This window comes from Mastomys coucha, unplaced genomic scaffold (assembly GCF_008632895.1).
Source record: "Mastomys coucha isolate ucsf_1 unplaced genomic scaffold, UCSF_Mcou_1 pScaffold14, whole genome shotgun sequence".
Classification (NCBI taxonomy): Eukaryota; Metazoa; Chordata; class Mammalia; order Rodentia; family Muridae; genus Mastomys; species Mastomys coucha.
In genome coordinates, this window is record NW_022196896.1 from 53,461,418 (window position 1) to 53,477,921 (window position 16,504).

General features: G+C 39.7%; 1 protein-coding gene across 1 annotated transcript in view; it reads left to right on the plus strand.

Moving 5' to 3' along the window:
* LOC116089393 overlaps nt 1–11,565 on the plus strand; it is a 25,992-nt gene extending 14,427 nt beyond the window's left edge. The window contains exon 3 of the mRNA XM_031368963.1: nt 11,456–11,565. The gene's annotated coding sequence lies outside the window, so the exon portion shown is untranslated. The remainder of the gene's footprint in view (nt 1–11,455) is intronic.
* Nucleotides 11,566–16,504: the final 4,939 nt, after the last annotated feature.

Below are 16,504 nucleotides of genomic sequence, written 5' to 3' on the forward strand. Positions count from 1 at the left end.
AAAAAAAAAAATAGGTAGGGTTATAAAATCCTAGTTCTTATCTAGTCTGTAACCTAGACTCTTAGGCATCATAGATGATTGCTCTTAAGACATAGCAGCAGAGTTGGGTTTGAGGTCAGCATTTGATACTTTCAAATAAATAACTTAATCTTACCCAAATTGTTTACTTACAGAGAACCTGTAAAGATTTCATCAAATAATTTATATCGAATATTCCAGAAAACTATAATTGTCTTTTCCTTATCTCATTCAAGCTTCTTAATCCAGAAATTCAGCCAATTGCTGTTTCCTATTAGGCTTCACCAGAAGGGCCATGACGTTTTTGTTTGTTGGTTGGTTTTTGTTTTTGTCTGAATTTCCAAACCAATTAACCAAAGAGCTCATTTATTCAATCAAGCAGTGCCTTTGGAACACAAAGAGAGACAAAGGGACACAGAGGTGCCATTGAGCTTTTATTCTAAATTGTACTGCCTTGAACACTAAATTTAGATAAAATGTCCCCACAGCATCTAGCAGGAAGCCCAATATTAGGGATATTACAAAACAGCCTCAAAAGTAGCATTACAAAAGGAGGAAACTTTGAGTAAACATTTTACTTTCTATTAAATTTTAAGTGTAGATTTTATTTTCAATGAAATTTTAAGTATAGTTTGAATAGGAATGGCCCCCAGAAACTCATGTGTTTGAATGTTTGGCCATAAGGAGTGACACTATTAGGAGGTGTGGCCTTGTTGGAATAGGCGTGGCTTTGTTGGAGTGGGTGTGTCTCTAGGGAGTGGCTTTGAGGTCTAAGAGGCTCAATTTCCTGTTGCCTGCAGATGTAGAACTCCACGTTCCTTTTCCAGAACCATGTCTGCCTGCAGGCTTCCATGCTTTCTGCCATGATGATAATGGACCCCTGAAACTGTAAGCCATCCTCAATTAAATATCTTCCTTTATAAAAGTTGTGCTTATAGGAGGGAGCCTGGCATGGCTATTCTCTGAGAGGCCCTATCAGCAGCTGACTGAGACAGAAGCATATCCTTACACCCAACCACTGAACTGAAGTCAGGAACCTCTATGGTTGAATTAGGGGAAAGAATGAAGAAGCTGAAGGGGACAGTGACCCTATATGAAGGCCAGCAGTCTTAACTAACCCAGACCCCAGCAAACTCCCAGAGACTGAGCCACCAACCAAGAGCATACATGGGCAGGCCCTCGGCTCCTGGCACATATATTTCAGAGGTCTGCCTGGTCTGGTCTCAGTGGGAGAAGATATGCTTAATCCTCTAGAGACTTGAGGTATCAGGAAAGCAAGAGGTCTGGTGAGGGTGGAGTAGCCTCTAGGAGGCAAGGGGGAGGAGCTATAGGATGAGGAATTGTGGGAAGGGGAACGGGGAGTCAGTGTATGACTGGAAAAAAAATAAATTAAGACTTTTTAAATTTTTTAAAAAAAAAATCTTTTAAAAAAAGTTGTCATGGTTCTGGTGTCTCTTCACAGTAATAAAAGCCTAACTAAGATAAATGAACATTTTAAGATGATGTTTCAAGTAGCAAATGCAAAAGCAGAGCCATGTTGCTTGTTAAATATGAGAACTCTGTATAGTAGGCAAGGAACAAGGAAGTAGAAAGGTTGTATTCTATTGCTCTAGGAAGTTACGGTCAAGAGCTGTCCTGGAAGGTACTGGAGTTGAAAGTCATGAAGGTAAAATAACTGTGAACATAAAACCAAAAAACAGATAAAGAATGTTTTTTAATTATATAACCAATCAATGATTGAATGAAAACTCTAGAAGTATATCCAGACATAAAGACCAAGAACTGACAGTGACGGAGTGAATAAATGAAAATTAATAGCAGATTATCTACAACTGAAAAACACTGAAAAAGCTGGTGAAGGCTGATTGAAATAAAATAGTTATCTGAGACATAATGAAATGCATCACATGAGTGATAGAGTTTTCCAAAGAAGAGAAATGGTGAATAGATCAATAACATGTGTAAAGATGACATGGTTCAGGTTTTTCCAAGTCTGATGAAAGATCTAAAAGTAAAAACTCAAGTGCCACAGGCTAGCCGATCTGGGCCTCCCTCAACCCGAGGGAGAAATGGGGTCCTAGTCAGGCGAGGTATAGGCGAAGAAATGATGGCAGAGATGACACATGAAGTACAGGATCTGAATGTATTTCTTAAAAATGGCATCAGACTTTTACAGTCATTGCAAAAGAGAAATGATAAATCTGGCAGCTCAACAGTTGAGGTACATCTGAGGCCACCTGAAACACACTGGGTCTAAAGCAGCAGCTATTTCCTCTGGACTGGTGCTGCACCCCTCAGGTCCAAGCACTCTGGGTCCCCAAGGACTGCAGACTGCATGAATCTAAGTCCTAGTCCACCTAAGTTCTGGTTCTAGTCAGTGAGTGAGCCCAATGCACAAAGTGAAAACCAGGCTTATATGGTATACAGAAAACAGAGCGAATGACAAAAGTCACATAGGCGGGCGAAGGTCAATAGGATCAGAGGCAAGACTGAAGTCACATAGGCAAGTAACTGCCACATCAAGGTCTCCACATCAAGGTCTGTCAGATCAGGTATCCAGGTGTGAAGCTGGCAGAAGAGCAGTGGTGCCCTCCCCTCTGGGGCTATTTTGGTATTCCTATGCTAATTCACTAGGTCTGCTGGAGACAAGCACAAGGAAGTTCCGATCTAACAGTTCTTGCTAATGTCCTTGAGTGAGGGAAGCCCTTCCATTACTCTCTAGTTTGTAAAACAGTTCTGTCTTCTGTGGGACTGCCCTAAGAAATGTGCTTGACCTTTGTTGCTAACTCTGAGGACAACCTGTCTGATAAGGCAGATTCCTTGAGAGAAATTCCAAGCTAAGGACAGCTTGGAACTAAATTAGGATAGGTTGGAAACATTGTGCTGGTCAGGAGACAATGCCCAATCTTAGCCATTTATGAATCATTTCTTGGGGTACCTTTATGCCTAAATAAGAGGGCATGTTGATGATTGGAAAGACTAATCTGGAACATGCCTGAGTTAGGAGATACCAGCGACTTTCTGAATATCCAGGAGGCATAGAACTCCTTTTAGAGCCATAACACCTCTTATCCTTAATCACACTTTTACCCCTGATATTGTGGATTTAACTGGAGTAGACGAGTGGGTGTGGCACTCAAGAATGTGAACCAAAGCAGACAATGACTAGTAAACCTGTAAGGATGAAAAACAAACAGAGATGGGGAAAGTCATAGTTTCCAATGAGTAGCTAGTGTTTTAGTGTATTTCTTTCTTTTTTTTTTTTTTTTTGGTTTTTCAAGACAGGGTTTCTCTGTGTAGCCCTGGCTGTCCTGGTACTCACTCTGTAGACCAGGCTGGCCTCAAACTCAGAAATCCGCCTGCCTCTGCCTCCCAAGTGCTGGGATTAAAGGCGTGCGCCACCACCCGCCCGGCTGTATTTCTTAAGATAAATAATGTGAGCCAGATCACAGTGACTAAAATTATTGAAAACTGGAGATAAATAACTACCCTAGATCACCACCTCCAAGATTGCTCTTAAAGCCAAAGCCAAAACAATAACATCTCAGGGGCTAGAGAGATGACTAAGCTGTTAAGAGTACTTGCTGCTCTTCCAGAGGACGGAGGATGGGTCTCCCCTCATAATCACCTGCAGATTAACTCCAGCTCCAAGAGATCTAGTACCTCTTCAAGCCTTCCTAGCCACCTGCACACAGGGAAGACATACAAACATGCAAATAAACAACTATGGTTCATAGAAACAGAACCATAGTGCATACAGGGTACCTACACCCCCAGTATACATATACAAATAAACAAATAGATGTAATTAGATATTTTCAAGATTTATTTTTATTATTTTTAACTGTGTGTGGATAACATGCCTTCATGCAGATATGTGTTGGTGAGTGCCTGTGCACAGGGAACAGAGGAATCAGAGCTGGAGTTGCAAGTGCTTGTGAAGTCACCTGATCGGGATTCTCGGAACCCTATTCAGGTCCTCTAAAAAAGCAACAAATGCCTTTAATCACTGAGCCATTTTTACAGCCCTAAATGTAATTTAAAATATATTTATCATTGTATGTACATAAATTATACATATGTAATGTAGAGAATAGCATATCTATGTATGTGTGTTTAATGGCACATAAGAAGGATAGTAAAATATCCAAAGTTCACTGAGTCACTTTGTAGCAGTACAATGCAGAAATCTAATGAGATCTCTAATCATAAGCTGTCTATGTTTTATGTTCTATGGATATGTTCAACCCTAGCAACAGTGACACATGTTTAGGCTTAAATGTTTCAAAACCTACTTTTAATGAGGATTTTTAAAGACATTGGTGCACCTTATAGCCCTCCATCCAAAGGTAGAGGAGAAAAGATAGTAAATAGGACAAGAGGATGTGGACCTGTTTAGGAATAGTTCTTTGGGATGATTCAAATCCCCATTTGTCAGACTATCCAGAAGTCCAGTTCAGTAGTGTCAGGACACCAACCATGAATCCACAGTGGATGCATGATCCAGCAGAAACAGCCATGCTTCTGCTAAATTGGTCCTAGTCCGTGGGAGCCATCAGAAGCAGTTGGGACACCAGGAGGCATTTTCTGCTGTGTCTCAACAAAGTGAAGATGGGTAAAGAAGAGAGACCAAGGAAGTGTTGCAAGGCTAGCTATGCAAGCACCCTACCACTGTCTATTAAGTCTTATTTATACTCTCTCCAAATATCATGTGTCCTCTCACCGGTCTTGCCTCAGTAAAACCCCACATAAGTGCATCACATGGCACAACCAAAAGCTTCCACTTTACACAGGAAATCGCCATCTACACTAAGAAATCACATAAGCAAGTTATCAAACTGCATTTAATAAAGTCTCATAATGTTTTAAGTGATACGTTCTTGTTGGGGCACATTCATCTCTCATTATAGATCACCTAAAAGCATCAGGTTTGACAGACTTGCTAGAATATCTGCTTTTACAGATTAGCAGAAGGATACCTAGTTGATGCAAAGGGGATATTAAATTCAGAAGGGCTTGAATAGTTTGAGGAGTAAAGCATATAGGAATTACAAAACAAATCAAAGAGAGCTCTCTAGGTAAAATAACTGGATGATAGACTATTCATAACATTTTAGATGTAGCATTTTCCTACATCTATATAGAAAGGGTTCATCCCAAGACTCCAGAGCAACCCTGAGATTGCACTTACTACTGAACTCTTGAATATGTGGAGTTTTACCTATATATAAATACCTGTGATAAATTTCACTTCACAAATAGGTAAAAATAAAAGACAAAGCCAAAAAATACCATGCAATATTGAGTACCTAACTTTTTGTTTTAAAAGGAAGTCGTTCATAAGATTTTTGAAACATATACACAGTTTGCAAACTTTTTAAAAAACCTTTTTATTGATTCTTTGTGAATTTTACATCATGTACCCCAATACCACCCATCCCCTCGTCTGCCCTCCACCATTGTAACTGCTCCCTCAAAAGAAAACAACACAATAAAACAAACAAACAAACATATCCTTGTGGAAGCTGCAGTGTGTCACACAGTATAGTCTTTTGCCCAAACAGCTTAACTTGCAAGTGATCATCTCAATGAGTCACTGGTCTGTGTCCAGGCCTTTGGCTTCTGCTTTAAAATGCACTACCAACCGGTTACCTATCTTCCTGTTTATAAACACTCTCACCTCCTGGTAGTGGTAGCTTTCTGTTTCCACAGAATCTTAGAAATCTGAAACTTTGTGTCATGTTAGATCATAAAATTTTAAGTCGAAAGAACTGAATGGAGAGATTAGACTGGAAGAAGGTTAGGGAAGGGATTGCCAGATTCTGGGCTGTTTGATTTCCTTCCCACAGTCACGTAGATGGATGATGTCACAGCCAGCAGAGATGTGGTTCTCCATGGCCAGATGGCGCTTTCTCTTCCTTTACACACTTTAGTCATTTAGGAACATTTGCTGACTACACTGTATTTGGAAAACAGAAAAACAGTGCCTATCACCCTGATATAAGTATCATTTTAAATATACATGCATATGTATATACAAGTCGTTATTAGGTATACTAATAGCATATGAAAAATACTAAATTGCCTTTTCTTCCCTTTGAACATTAAGTAATTCTCTCTTGGCACTAAGACCTCTATTTAAAATGTTTGCATAAAAGCTCAACAACTACATGGAAGTTGTCTCCTCTGGTTTGTTTCCACTTTTTAGTATAAACCATGTCAAATATGCTTGTAATGTACAATTTCCTGTATTTAAGGGCATTTCTCTTGGTCCTTTAACTCAAAACTTCTACCTTCATATGACTACTAATATGCACCAATTATTTTAATTATAACTTTATGATAATTTTTTATTAAATATTTTCTTTATTTACATGTCATATGATTTCTCCTGTCCTAGTTTCCCCTCCAAAAAACAAACAAACAAACAAACAAAACCAACAAGAACAAACCCCTGTTGCCTTCCCCCTCTCCATGCTTGCCATCCCACCCTCTCCCACTTATTGGCCCTGCCATTCCCCTACACTGGGGCACAGAACCTTCACAGGGCCAAGGGCCTCTCCTCTCATTGATGATCAACTTTGCAATCCTCTACTATGAAGGACCAAAGGAGCTGAAGGGTTTGCAGCCCCTTAGGATGAACAACAATATGAACTAACTAGTACCCTCAGAGCTCCTGGGGACTCAACCACCAACCAAGGACTATACATGGTGGGACTGAATGTTTTGGCAGCATGTGTATAGTAGAGTATTATAATTTTAATTCATGATGAAACCAACAACATAAAATACACCGTGTGAGCCTGGAGAGATAGCAGTGGTTAAGATCCCTCGCTGCTCTTCTGAGGCTCACAACCACCTAAAGCTTCGGCTCCAGAGAATCCTATGCCCTCCATTCCTGGCCTCTCCAGGCACGCGCACTCAAGTGGCCTTAAACATGCAGATGTGTGAGCACACGCATACACACACACACACACACACACACACACACACACACACACACACACACATGTATTAATCCAGACTTCTGTTTGTGCTCTCCTTCCTGACTGAGGACACACTGTGAACAGCCCTTCCCCCACACCTCTGCAATGCTGCCTTCCCAGCATCATGGGCTACACTAAACGGTAAACCAAAGCAAACCTGTCTTAAGGTGCTTCTTGTCCAGTGTTTGGTCACAGCAAGAAAAAAGAAGTAGCTCATATTGTGAGCACACATTTCATTATGAAAACAATCACTCTTTGTGTAATAGTAAAAGTTACAGGCTTCACATTTGTCATAAATAATATTAGCATTATATAGAGATCCCAGAAAAATGTATATTGGCAAATAATTGGCATCTAAAGTTGATTCATGTGTATTGGAATAGCATATTTGTGTAAAGCACAATTTAGATCAGCATATAATATGTCTTTTCTTGTTCTACAACAGATCAAATCTTCATTACATTAGAAATCCTACACATTAGAAAGTGGAAAATATTAATGTAGCTTTTATTCTCCTGTACATTTGTTGTCTTGGAGGCTTACTACCTTCATCTCTTTTTTTTTTTTTTTTTTTTTTCTTCGAGACAGGGTTTCTCTGTGTAGCCCTGGCTGTCCTGGAACTCACTCTGTAGACCAGGCTGGCCTTGAACTCAGAAATCCACCTGCCTCTGCCTCCCAAGTGCTGGGATTAAAGGCGTGCGCCACCACCGCCCGACTACCTTCATCTCTTAACCTAGGCCTAGCCCTGTACAATCTAATCTAGGCCCAGAATGTTTTCAGCCTCTGAGACTTGCTTCTGAATAAGCTCACATTTCTTGTTCTTTCTGAGCTCTGGCTGGCTGGTCAATTCAGTTGCTGAGGATCAAAACTCCTCTCCACACTAACTTCAATCCAGCTTCTCTCTCAGTCTCTCCTCACTTGCTCTGCTTGGCCTCATACTCATGCTGGCCATATGTTCTAATCTTCTGGCTCCTGCTCATTCTCTATCTCATTCTGCCATCACCCATGTATAGCTTGTTCTTTCTATGCAACCTGTCTCTATACAGCTATCCCAGTAAAACTGCCTGCCCCTTTCTCGTTCCTCTCTTCTCTGCCTTTTCTCTTAATTAGCTTTCTTTTCCTCTCTCTTCTCATGAGAGTTGGGCACATCCTATTCTGTCAAATCCAATTTGTAACTTCGTCTGCCTCTCAATTAGTCATCACTTTGAAACATGGCTGCTTCCTTCTACAACATTTACCTTCAGTGTTTGGGATTAAAGGCATGTACTAAGGGTGTGTCTATTTCTCAGCCAGAAGGATTAAAGGTATGTGCTAAGGCTGAACTATACCCAAACTAGATACATTTTTCTGCAAATAACACAGTCTCGGAGTTCCCAGTGTGATCAGATATCCTGCAACCGAATGGTACTTTACCCTTCAAATGGCAATATAAGTAAAAGAGCAAATGATCTACAGCTAAAATGATCCTTTGAAATGCCTCATTATATTTCTTTTATGTGTGTTTTAAAGATTGTCATGATGGGAGTGTAAATCATGTTAGCACCCTGGCTAGAAGGGACATGCTGGCTTCATAATAGTCCTTGGGAATGCATTGACTAGCCAGCCCATGGATTTCTGCCCTTCATTTGTGACAATAAAAGTAGTTAAAATTCAACACAACATGGGTACCTAAGAATACAAACACTGGTCATTGATACCAGGATACTCGCCCTGTGTGTACTGTCTAGTGTGTGTCTGATGCTCCTGTCTAATGTTAATAAGCCTTCTTGCCTAGTTCAGTGCCTTCAGGATCCACTGCCTTCTTTCAGCATGCTTAGACTGACGCTATAGGCACCCCTCCTGACTATATCTCCTCAATTTTTTGTATAAACCCCTGGATAGAAGAGGCAGACTTCTGTTGCATCATAGCCCCTTCTTTCAGAAAAGACATCTGCCTTTACCTATCTCTTTTCCTGTCCTTGAAATATTCTTTAATTTTTTTTAATTGTGTGTGTCTATGTCTGCATGGGGAAAACACATATATGAGTGCAGGTGTCCACAGAGTCCAGAGGAGGGTGTTGGGTCTCTTGGAGCTGGAATTACTGGGTGAATGGGAGTGCACACTTGGACAGTCATATGTTCTATTTAACAACAAGAAACAGTCTTTTCAGCCCCTTTCCTGGAACATTTTGGGTATATTTAAACATGTTTCTTATTACTTTTTTGAGAACTTCATATAATATACTTTGATCCTATTCACCACCCACTCCTCCCCAATACTCCCATGTGTCTTGTTCTTGCCCTTAAAAAAAGAAAAGAAAAATACCATCAAGTCTAAGCTACATTTAAAATGTATGACAATAGGTCAATAGATGAGTTAAAAGCTTTTAGTAATATTTATTTACAGATTGTTTAAATTCTTGTCCTAGAACATTTTTATAATATCCCCAGAAGACTATAGAACAATTAACTAATTTTATTTATTTTTGAGATTATAATATAATTACATTTCTTCCCTCTACCCTTTCTTTCCTTCTGTTAGGGTCCAGGAACTGCCTCATAAACCACACAAATACCAATCTCAGTTAGACAGGAATAGTTTATTGAGCATATGCCCAGGACTGGTAGACCAGGGCCATGGTCTAGATTCAGGAAGTGAATCATGACATTGAGTTAAGATTCTACAGGGTTTTTAAGCCCCAAATCCACAAACATCTGTGCCAAGTTATTTCACCAATCAGGATTTAGGGACAGGGGCTTTCCTTAGGAATATGTCTTTGTGGGACACTTATCTTGCTCCCATTAGTTGAGGTATTCAACTGTGGCAGGAAAGTTGCCTTGTCTAATGTTCATGTCCTAACTTGTCTACCAGAATGGGATGTGCCTAACATTCATGTCTTAATTTGCCAACCAGGATGTCAGTTACTCATGTATATGTCTTTCTGCCAAGTAGAATGTCAGTTCCTAGGGAGGTCTTGGTCCACCACTACTCAAAATGGAAGTCTCATTCCAAAGAATTTCTCATATTGGTATGGGTGTCTCTCTTATGTTGGGATTCATCCCAGAGACAGCTTATACCATAAAAGCATAGGTCCAGGAAAAGCTATGGGGTGATTGGTTTGGGCCCAACCTTATTGTGGGTAACTATATAAAATAGTTCTACTGATTTCTATAATGATTGGTTTCCAAAGGCAAAGAACATAACAGAATATGTAATCAGTCTTGGCATTAGAAAGTTTCCTAGTAACAACAGAAACATATAAGAAAGTTTTCTTAAAATGGCAGGCTATCCTAGTAACAGTAACCCAGGCTTTAACAGTTTACCTAGGCTTTAACACTCCATGTAGGCCTTGAAAATATACATGTAGGTAACATACAGGCTGAGCATGTTATATTTAGGAAATATATATATATATATATATATATATATATATATATATATACACACACACACACACATATATGCATGCAATAGAAGTTAGTGATAAAAGGCAATGACTCTGAAGGAGAGCTGGGAAGGGTTATATGGGAGAGTTTGGAGTGTTAAGACCTAGGTAAAATATTAAGGCCTACATGGAGTGTTAAAGCCTAGATATACCATATGCTGTAATGTTGAGGTGCTGAGGGGAGGAGGTTCAGTCTAATTATGTCTCATTGCCTGATTTCTGTGACAGGGTAAACATATTCACCAAGTTATTGTAGCATACACATTAAGTATCAAACCACAGACACTGTTTTAAAAATTAGATATGCTAGACCTGTTTCTAAGTCCGTCTCATGCAATGCATAACAATTCTCTTTAGTCTCATTAGGAACAAAAATAGAAAGTTCTTACTGTCCCCAACTGCTATTTATATTTTAATGACAAAAGAAATCTAAGTTTCAATAAAACAGAGACTGAGTATGCTGTCACCAAAATTTTAATATGAGAATGTTAACATTATAAAAATAAACAAGCTTCAAACTGGGCCTTCTGTTATTTCAAGGCATTTTTTTTCAGGCTAATTTTAAAAGAGACTCAGGCTCAATCCCGAGCATCTGAATTCATTAGCTCAGCTGTACATTGTCCTTTGTACTCCATGTAATCCCAATGTCAATGTATGACAGTGAAAAACGCATGTCTTCTCCATGAAAACCAGCTATCAATTGGGACTTTCTTTCTATGGATCATAGACATTCTAATCCTTGACTGGGCAGCTCACACATGAAACGGGAACATCAGTGTTACCTCAAACTCTGGCTTTCTCTAAAAGGAAAAAAATAAATAACGTAGAAAAACGCAGAATCTTGCTTATTTATTTATGAAACATTATGCTAAAACTTTTACCACAAATAAATCTATTGGACTAGATTTTATCCAAGCCAAAATACTAGAAATAATTTCAAGTAAAACTTTAAGTTTAATAACATACAAGTTTACTTGCTTGTCTAAAACGTTGTTGATAGTTTTCCTGTTGTTGTTTTTTCTTCAGTGTGCAGTTTTTCTGATGTGACTCAAGCTTCCCACCCAGAAGACTTCCTGAAGCAGTGCATAAGGACCACTCATCTGGAAGCCTTCCCTGTGCAGACACAACCACTCTTTCTCCTGGGTCCTCATCTGCATTGAGTTAAACCATCAACTTTCATTAAAACTGCATATCAACGACTTTAGAATACATGAAAACTTATTCCTATCCACACTATTTTTTGCTCTCTTATCTCACTGGATATTTATTGGAAAGGAGCGTTTATGCATGTATAAAGGTGACAGAGAGAGAAATTCAGGTTTGCATTCATAGTCTGTCACCTATACTACCAATTCTGGACACATAGTTACCTAACTTCTGGGGATTTCACTTTCTGAAAACATGAACTGATGGCACTGAACTGGATGGCACAGGAACATTTCCAGAATCCATGAGAGAGATGAATCAATCATGTGCCCTTTGGGCAACACCCCTAAAACACACACTTGAGTCTAATGCTTCATAACTTTGTGACAATCCTATGGGCTTGGCTTCTCTTTGCTGTCTTATAAATGCCCTAATAGCCTTAATTTACATTTCCCCCCACACCCTGTGCTTCCAGGAGCAAATAGATTCAATATAACTATTGAGGTCTGGGAAGGCAAATTCTGAATTTAATCCATCTTTGATATCTACTTTAGTGATCTCAGTGATGTGGCTTCAGGATCTGCTTATCAAGGAAATAGAGTTATTTAAGCGCTTCTTTACATTTACATGTGTGTACATGTGTCTTTGTGGAGGTACATGCACAAGCTAATCAGTTTCACTTAGGTCTGGAATTAAAGATTGCTGAGAGCCAACCTATGTGGATCATGGTACTCAAACTTGGGTCCTCTGCAAAAGCAGTATGTGCTCTTAACCAGTGAGCTATCCTTCCAGCCTTTTAAGCATTTTAAAGTCTATTTAATAAAACTATTAGCTTCCTCTACATTTTTCTTGTAAGGTTGACACTGCTAATCCCCACTTAAGAGGGTTGTGCTGCATGGGTCTATGTCAACTGGATACAAGCTAGTGTCATCTGAGAGGAGGGAAACTCAACTGAGAATGCCTCCATAAGAATGAACTATGATCAGGCCTATAAAACATTTTCAAACCAGATGTCCCTCAACCCAAGAATGAATACAGAAAATGTGGTTCATTTACATAATGGAATACTACTCAGGTATTAAAAACAAGGGCATCATGAATTTTGCAGGCAAATGGATAGAATTAGGAAATATCATTCTGAGTGAAGTAACCTAGACCCCAAAGAATATTCATGATATGTACTCACTTATAAGTAGATATTACCTGTAAAGTAGAGGATACCCATGATAAACTCCACAGACCCAAAGAAGCTAAACAAGAAGAAAGGCCCAAGCAAGGATACTTGAGTCTCACTTAGAAGGGGGAATAAAATAGTCATAGGAGACAGATGGAAGGAGGGATTTAGGTGGGAGAGAAGATGGGGAAAGATGGGGGTAGTTCAGGATCAAGTGTGGGGAGAGACAGGAGAGAGAGACAGAGGGTTTAGTAGCTAGTGAGGGTCAGGGGTCTTGTGCCTGTTCACAAGCCCCAAAAGACCACCAAGGAGCTGGCTCAGATGCAGTCTCACACACACTAGGTCTTTTTGTTCAAGCTCAAGCTTGGGCCACACCTCAGTCACAGCAGGATGGGAAGGTGAAGCCCCAAGCTCTCAGCTGGATGGGATTTTATAGGATGCAGCAAGCAAGCTAGGGAGTTTCTAGCCTGGCACACATATTATTGGAGGGCCTATTATGGAATTTGCTTGGCCTTTAATATAATGGGCTGGTGCTGGGAGACAAACCACAATCTTAAGTTCTGTTTTCGTCCTGATTGGAGGCTGTTAGGGAGTGAAATGGCAGTGGCAGGCTTATAACCTGGAGGTGCAGGTTTATCAGAGAGTAACCTGGAAACTGGTGCTAGACTCAAGTGTGTTGGGGAATCACTCATAAATTGGTGCTAGAGAGTTCAACCTTAGGTCAGGTTCTCTAAGATGGAGTTTAAACCCAAGATCTGGTCTCTCAGGGTATGTGGGACATCTCTAGGATGTGCCAGAGCCTTGGAATGGGGGAAGCTCCCAGGAGTCTATGGGGGTGATTTTATCTGAGACTCCTAACAATGGAGATTTGGGACCTGAAGTAGCCACCTCCTGTAGCCAGGCAGGACCCAGAGTGGAGGGATAAGGACAATAACCCTCAAAACTTTTGACCTCAGATTTGTCCTGTCTACAAGAAATGCAAGGAAGAAGATGGAGCAGAGACTAAGGGAATGGCCAACCAATAACTGGCCTAACTTAAGACCTATCCCATGGGAAAGCACCAATCCCTAACACTACTAATGATAATTTGGTTATGCTTGCAGACAGGAGCCAACCATAAATGTCCTCTGAGAGGCTCCACCAAGCGGCTGACTGAAACAGCTAAACATTGGAGAGAGCTTGGGGAGTCTTATGGAAGAGTTGGGGGAAGAGTTGAGGGCCCCAGAGGAGCATTTTCTTTATTAGTGATTGATCAGGGAGGACACAGCACATTTTAGGTAGAGACACCCTTGAACTGATGGTCCTGAGTTCTATAAGAAAGCAGAAAGAGCAAGCCATGAGGAGCAAGCCAGTAAGCAGACTTTCATGGCCTCTGCTTCAGCTCCTGCCTCCAGGATATTTCCATAACTGAGTTCTTCCCCTGCCTACTTTCAAGGATGAGATGTAATATAGATGTGTAAGTAAAATAAACCCTTTCCTCCCCAAGTTGGCCATGGTGTTTTACCAAAACAATAGTAACCCTAACTGAGAGATATGTCTATATGATGAATCTACATATTAACACATAAAAGCAGATAACTATTGATTCATGACCCTTGGAAATAGTCATTTATGCATTTTTCTGAAGCAACTTCACAGTATAACATTTTCTCATGTAGCTGTGAACAATTCCCCAAACAAAAGCAACTTAAGGGCAGAAGGGTTTCTTCTGGCTCACAGTTCCAAAGGGTACTGCTCAATCATAGCTGAGAAAGGACGGCTGTATGAAGAGCTTAGTCTTCAGTGCCAGCAAGAAAGCAGAGATGGGGCAGGGGGGAAGCCAATGCCACCCACATTCCCTCTTATTCCCTCCTCAGTTAATCACACACACACACACACACACACACACACACACACACACACACACACATACCAAACACAAACAGACACACACATTCCTCATTAATGTCCTATGTGTTTCTTAATCCAATCAAGTTAATAATGGAAATTAAACATTAAAAGCAGAAAGAGTTGAATAACCATAATCACTATGTAATGTTTACTTCAGGATAATTGAACCTATCCACACTTGCTGCTTACAGATTGAAATTTAAAAAAATGTATTAAAAATAGGAATAAAAAATGACTAATCAATCTGAAAAAACTCAAGCAGAATAAGGACAATGGAATTTTTAAACTGAAAAGAATGCTGTGAAAATCTTTGTGTATGTTGAAAAGAGACAATTACTACATGGAAAATTTACCCTGAGAAAAAATACAAAAATAAAATTTCTCAGGCACAGTTTATAAATCTGAGCATTTGTTTTCATTGGACATGGATGTCTCAGTATGAAGAACATTTTTCTATATTTATTTTAATGTGTCAAAGGCAAGCAAGCAGTAAAAGGACTTGAGGTTAGGAAGCTACTTATCAGACAACTTATTTTTTATAATACCAACACTACCACATAGCTGGAGTGGAAAAAAAGATATCAGAATGGTTCTTTACAGAGACACTAAGTAATAAAAAGGAATCCAGAAGGCAGAAAAATTTGAACTTTCATGGTATGTAGAGAAGTTAAAACACAGGATCTCATCAAAGTCAAGGGTGCGTATGGAAGAGTAAGGGTGCTTCAGGCAAGATTGAAAACTGAGAGGAGAGAGGAGGTAGTGCTATGAATAGCATGTTGAAATGTAAACAATTCATTCTGCTGACTGGTGATGGAGAACTTGAGATGAGAGGTACAGGCTGAAACACAGAAACAGAGAAATGAGATAAATTAGAAGTGATAGCTAGCTAGCTCGCTAGCTAGGTGGGTGGGTAGGTGGGTGGGTGGGTGGGTAGATGGATGGATAGATAGATAGATAGATAGATAGATAGAAAGATAGATAGGATTTTCCATTATCATTTTGGTTATTCCTGGACATTATATTTTACTTGTGTTTTGATGAATACTTACTAAAATATTTCTTTCTGTTTTTTTAAATCTATTTATATAACAAAAGCAGCCAGCCACATGGAATTGATGTATAGAGTCTCATCTATCTATCTATCTATCTATCTATCTATCTATCTATCTATCTATCTATCTATCTACCTACCTACCTACCTATCTACCTACCTACCTACCTACCTACCTACCTACCTACCTACATACCTACCTATCTATCTATCTACCTACCTACCTACCTACCTACCTACCTACCTACCTACCTACCTATCTATCTATCTATCTATCTATCTATCTATCTATCTATCTATCTAAGATCTTATATGAATTCAGAGCTCCCATTTGGGGAGTTTCAGCCTCAAACCAAATAGCTGTGACAACAGCCAAGTCATTTATGGTCTAGAACCATTTGGTGATGTATATCTCCAGTGGTATGCATGGCTGTCTAAGGCAACACCTCTAGGAGTGAACAGGGCAAAGGCTCCAAGATGACTGAAACAGGGCTCTATCTTTAGGGAACCATGCTTCTGAGGAAATAATCAGATGAGACAGAAAAATAAGAGTTGTAAACAGCATTTTATGTCTAGAAGAGAGAAACTCATTCTCCCCACAGAAAAAAGATTTTTAAAAGGAGGGGTTAAAAATACAGCATAAGCAAAGATACAGAAGTAGCAAACTGCACAATCATCCCCAGGAGTTTACAATAGACTGGTATTAACTACAGTATAAGGACGGTACAGGTAAGTCTGGATATTTACTGGGGCCTTACAAGAATTCCCATGCAGTACATTATCTTTGGGCAATACACTGCACTACAAATTGTGT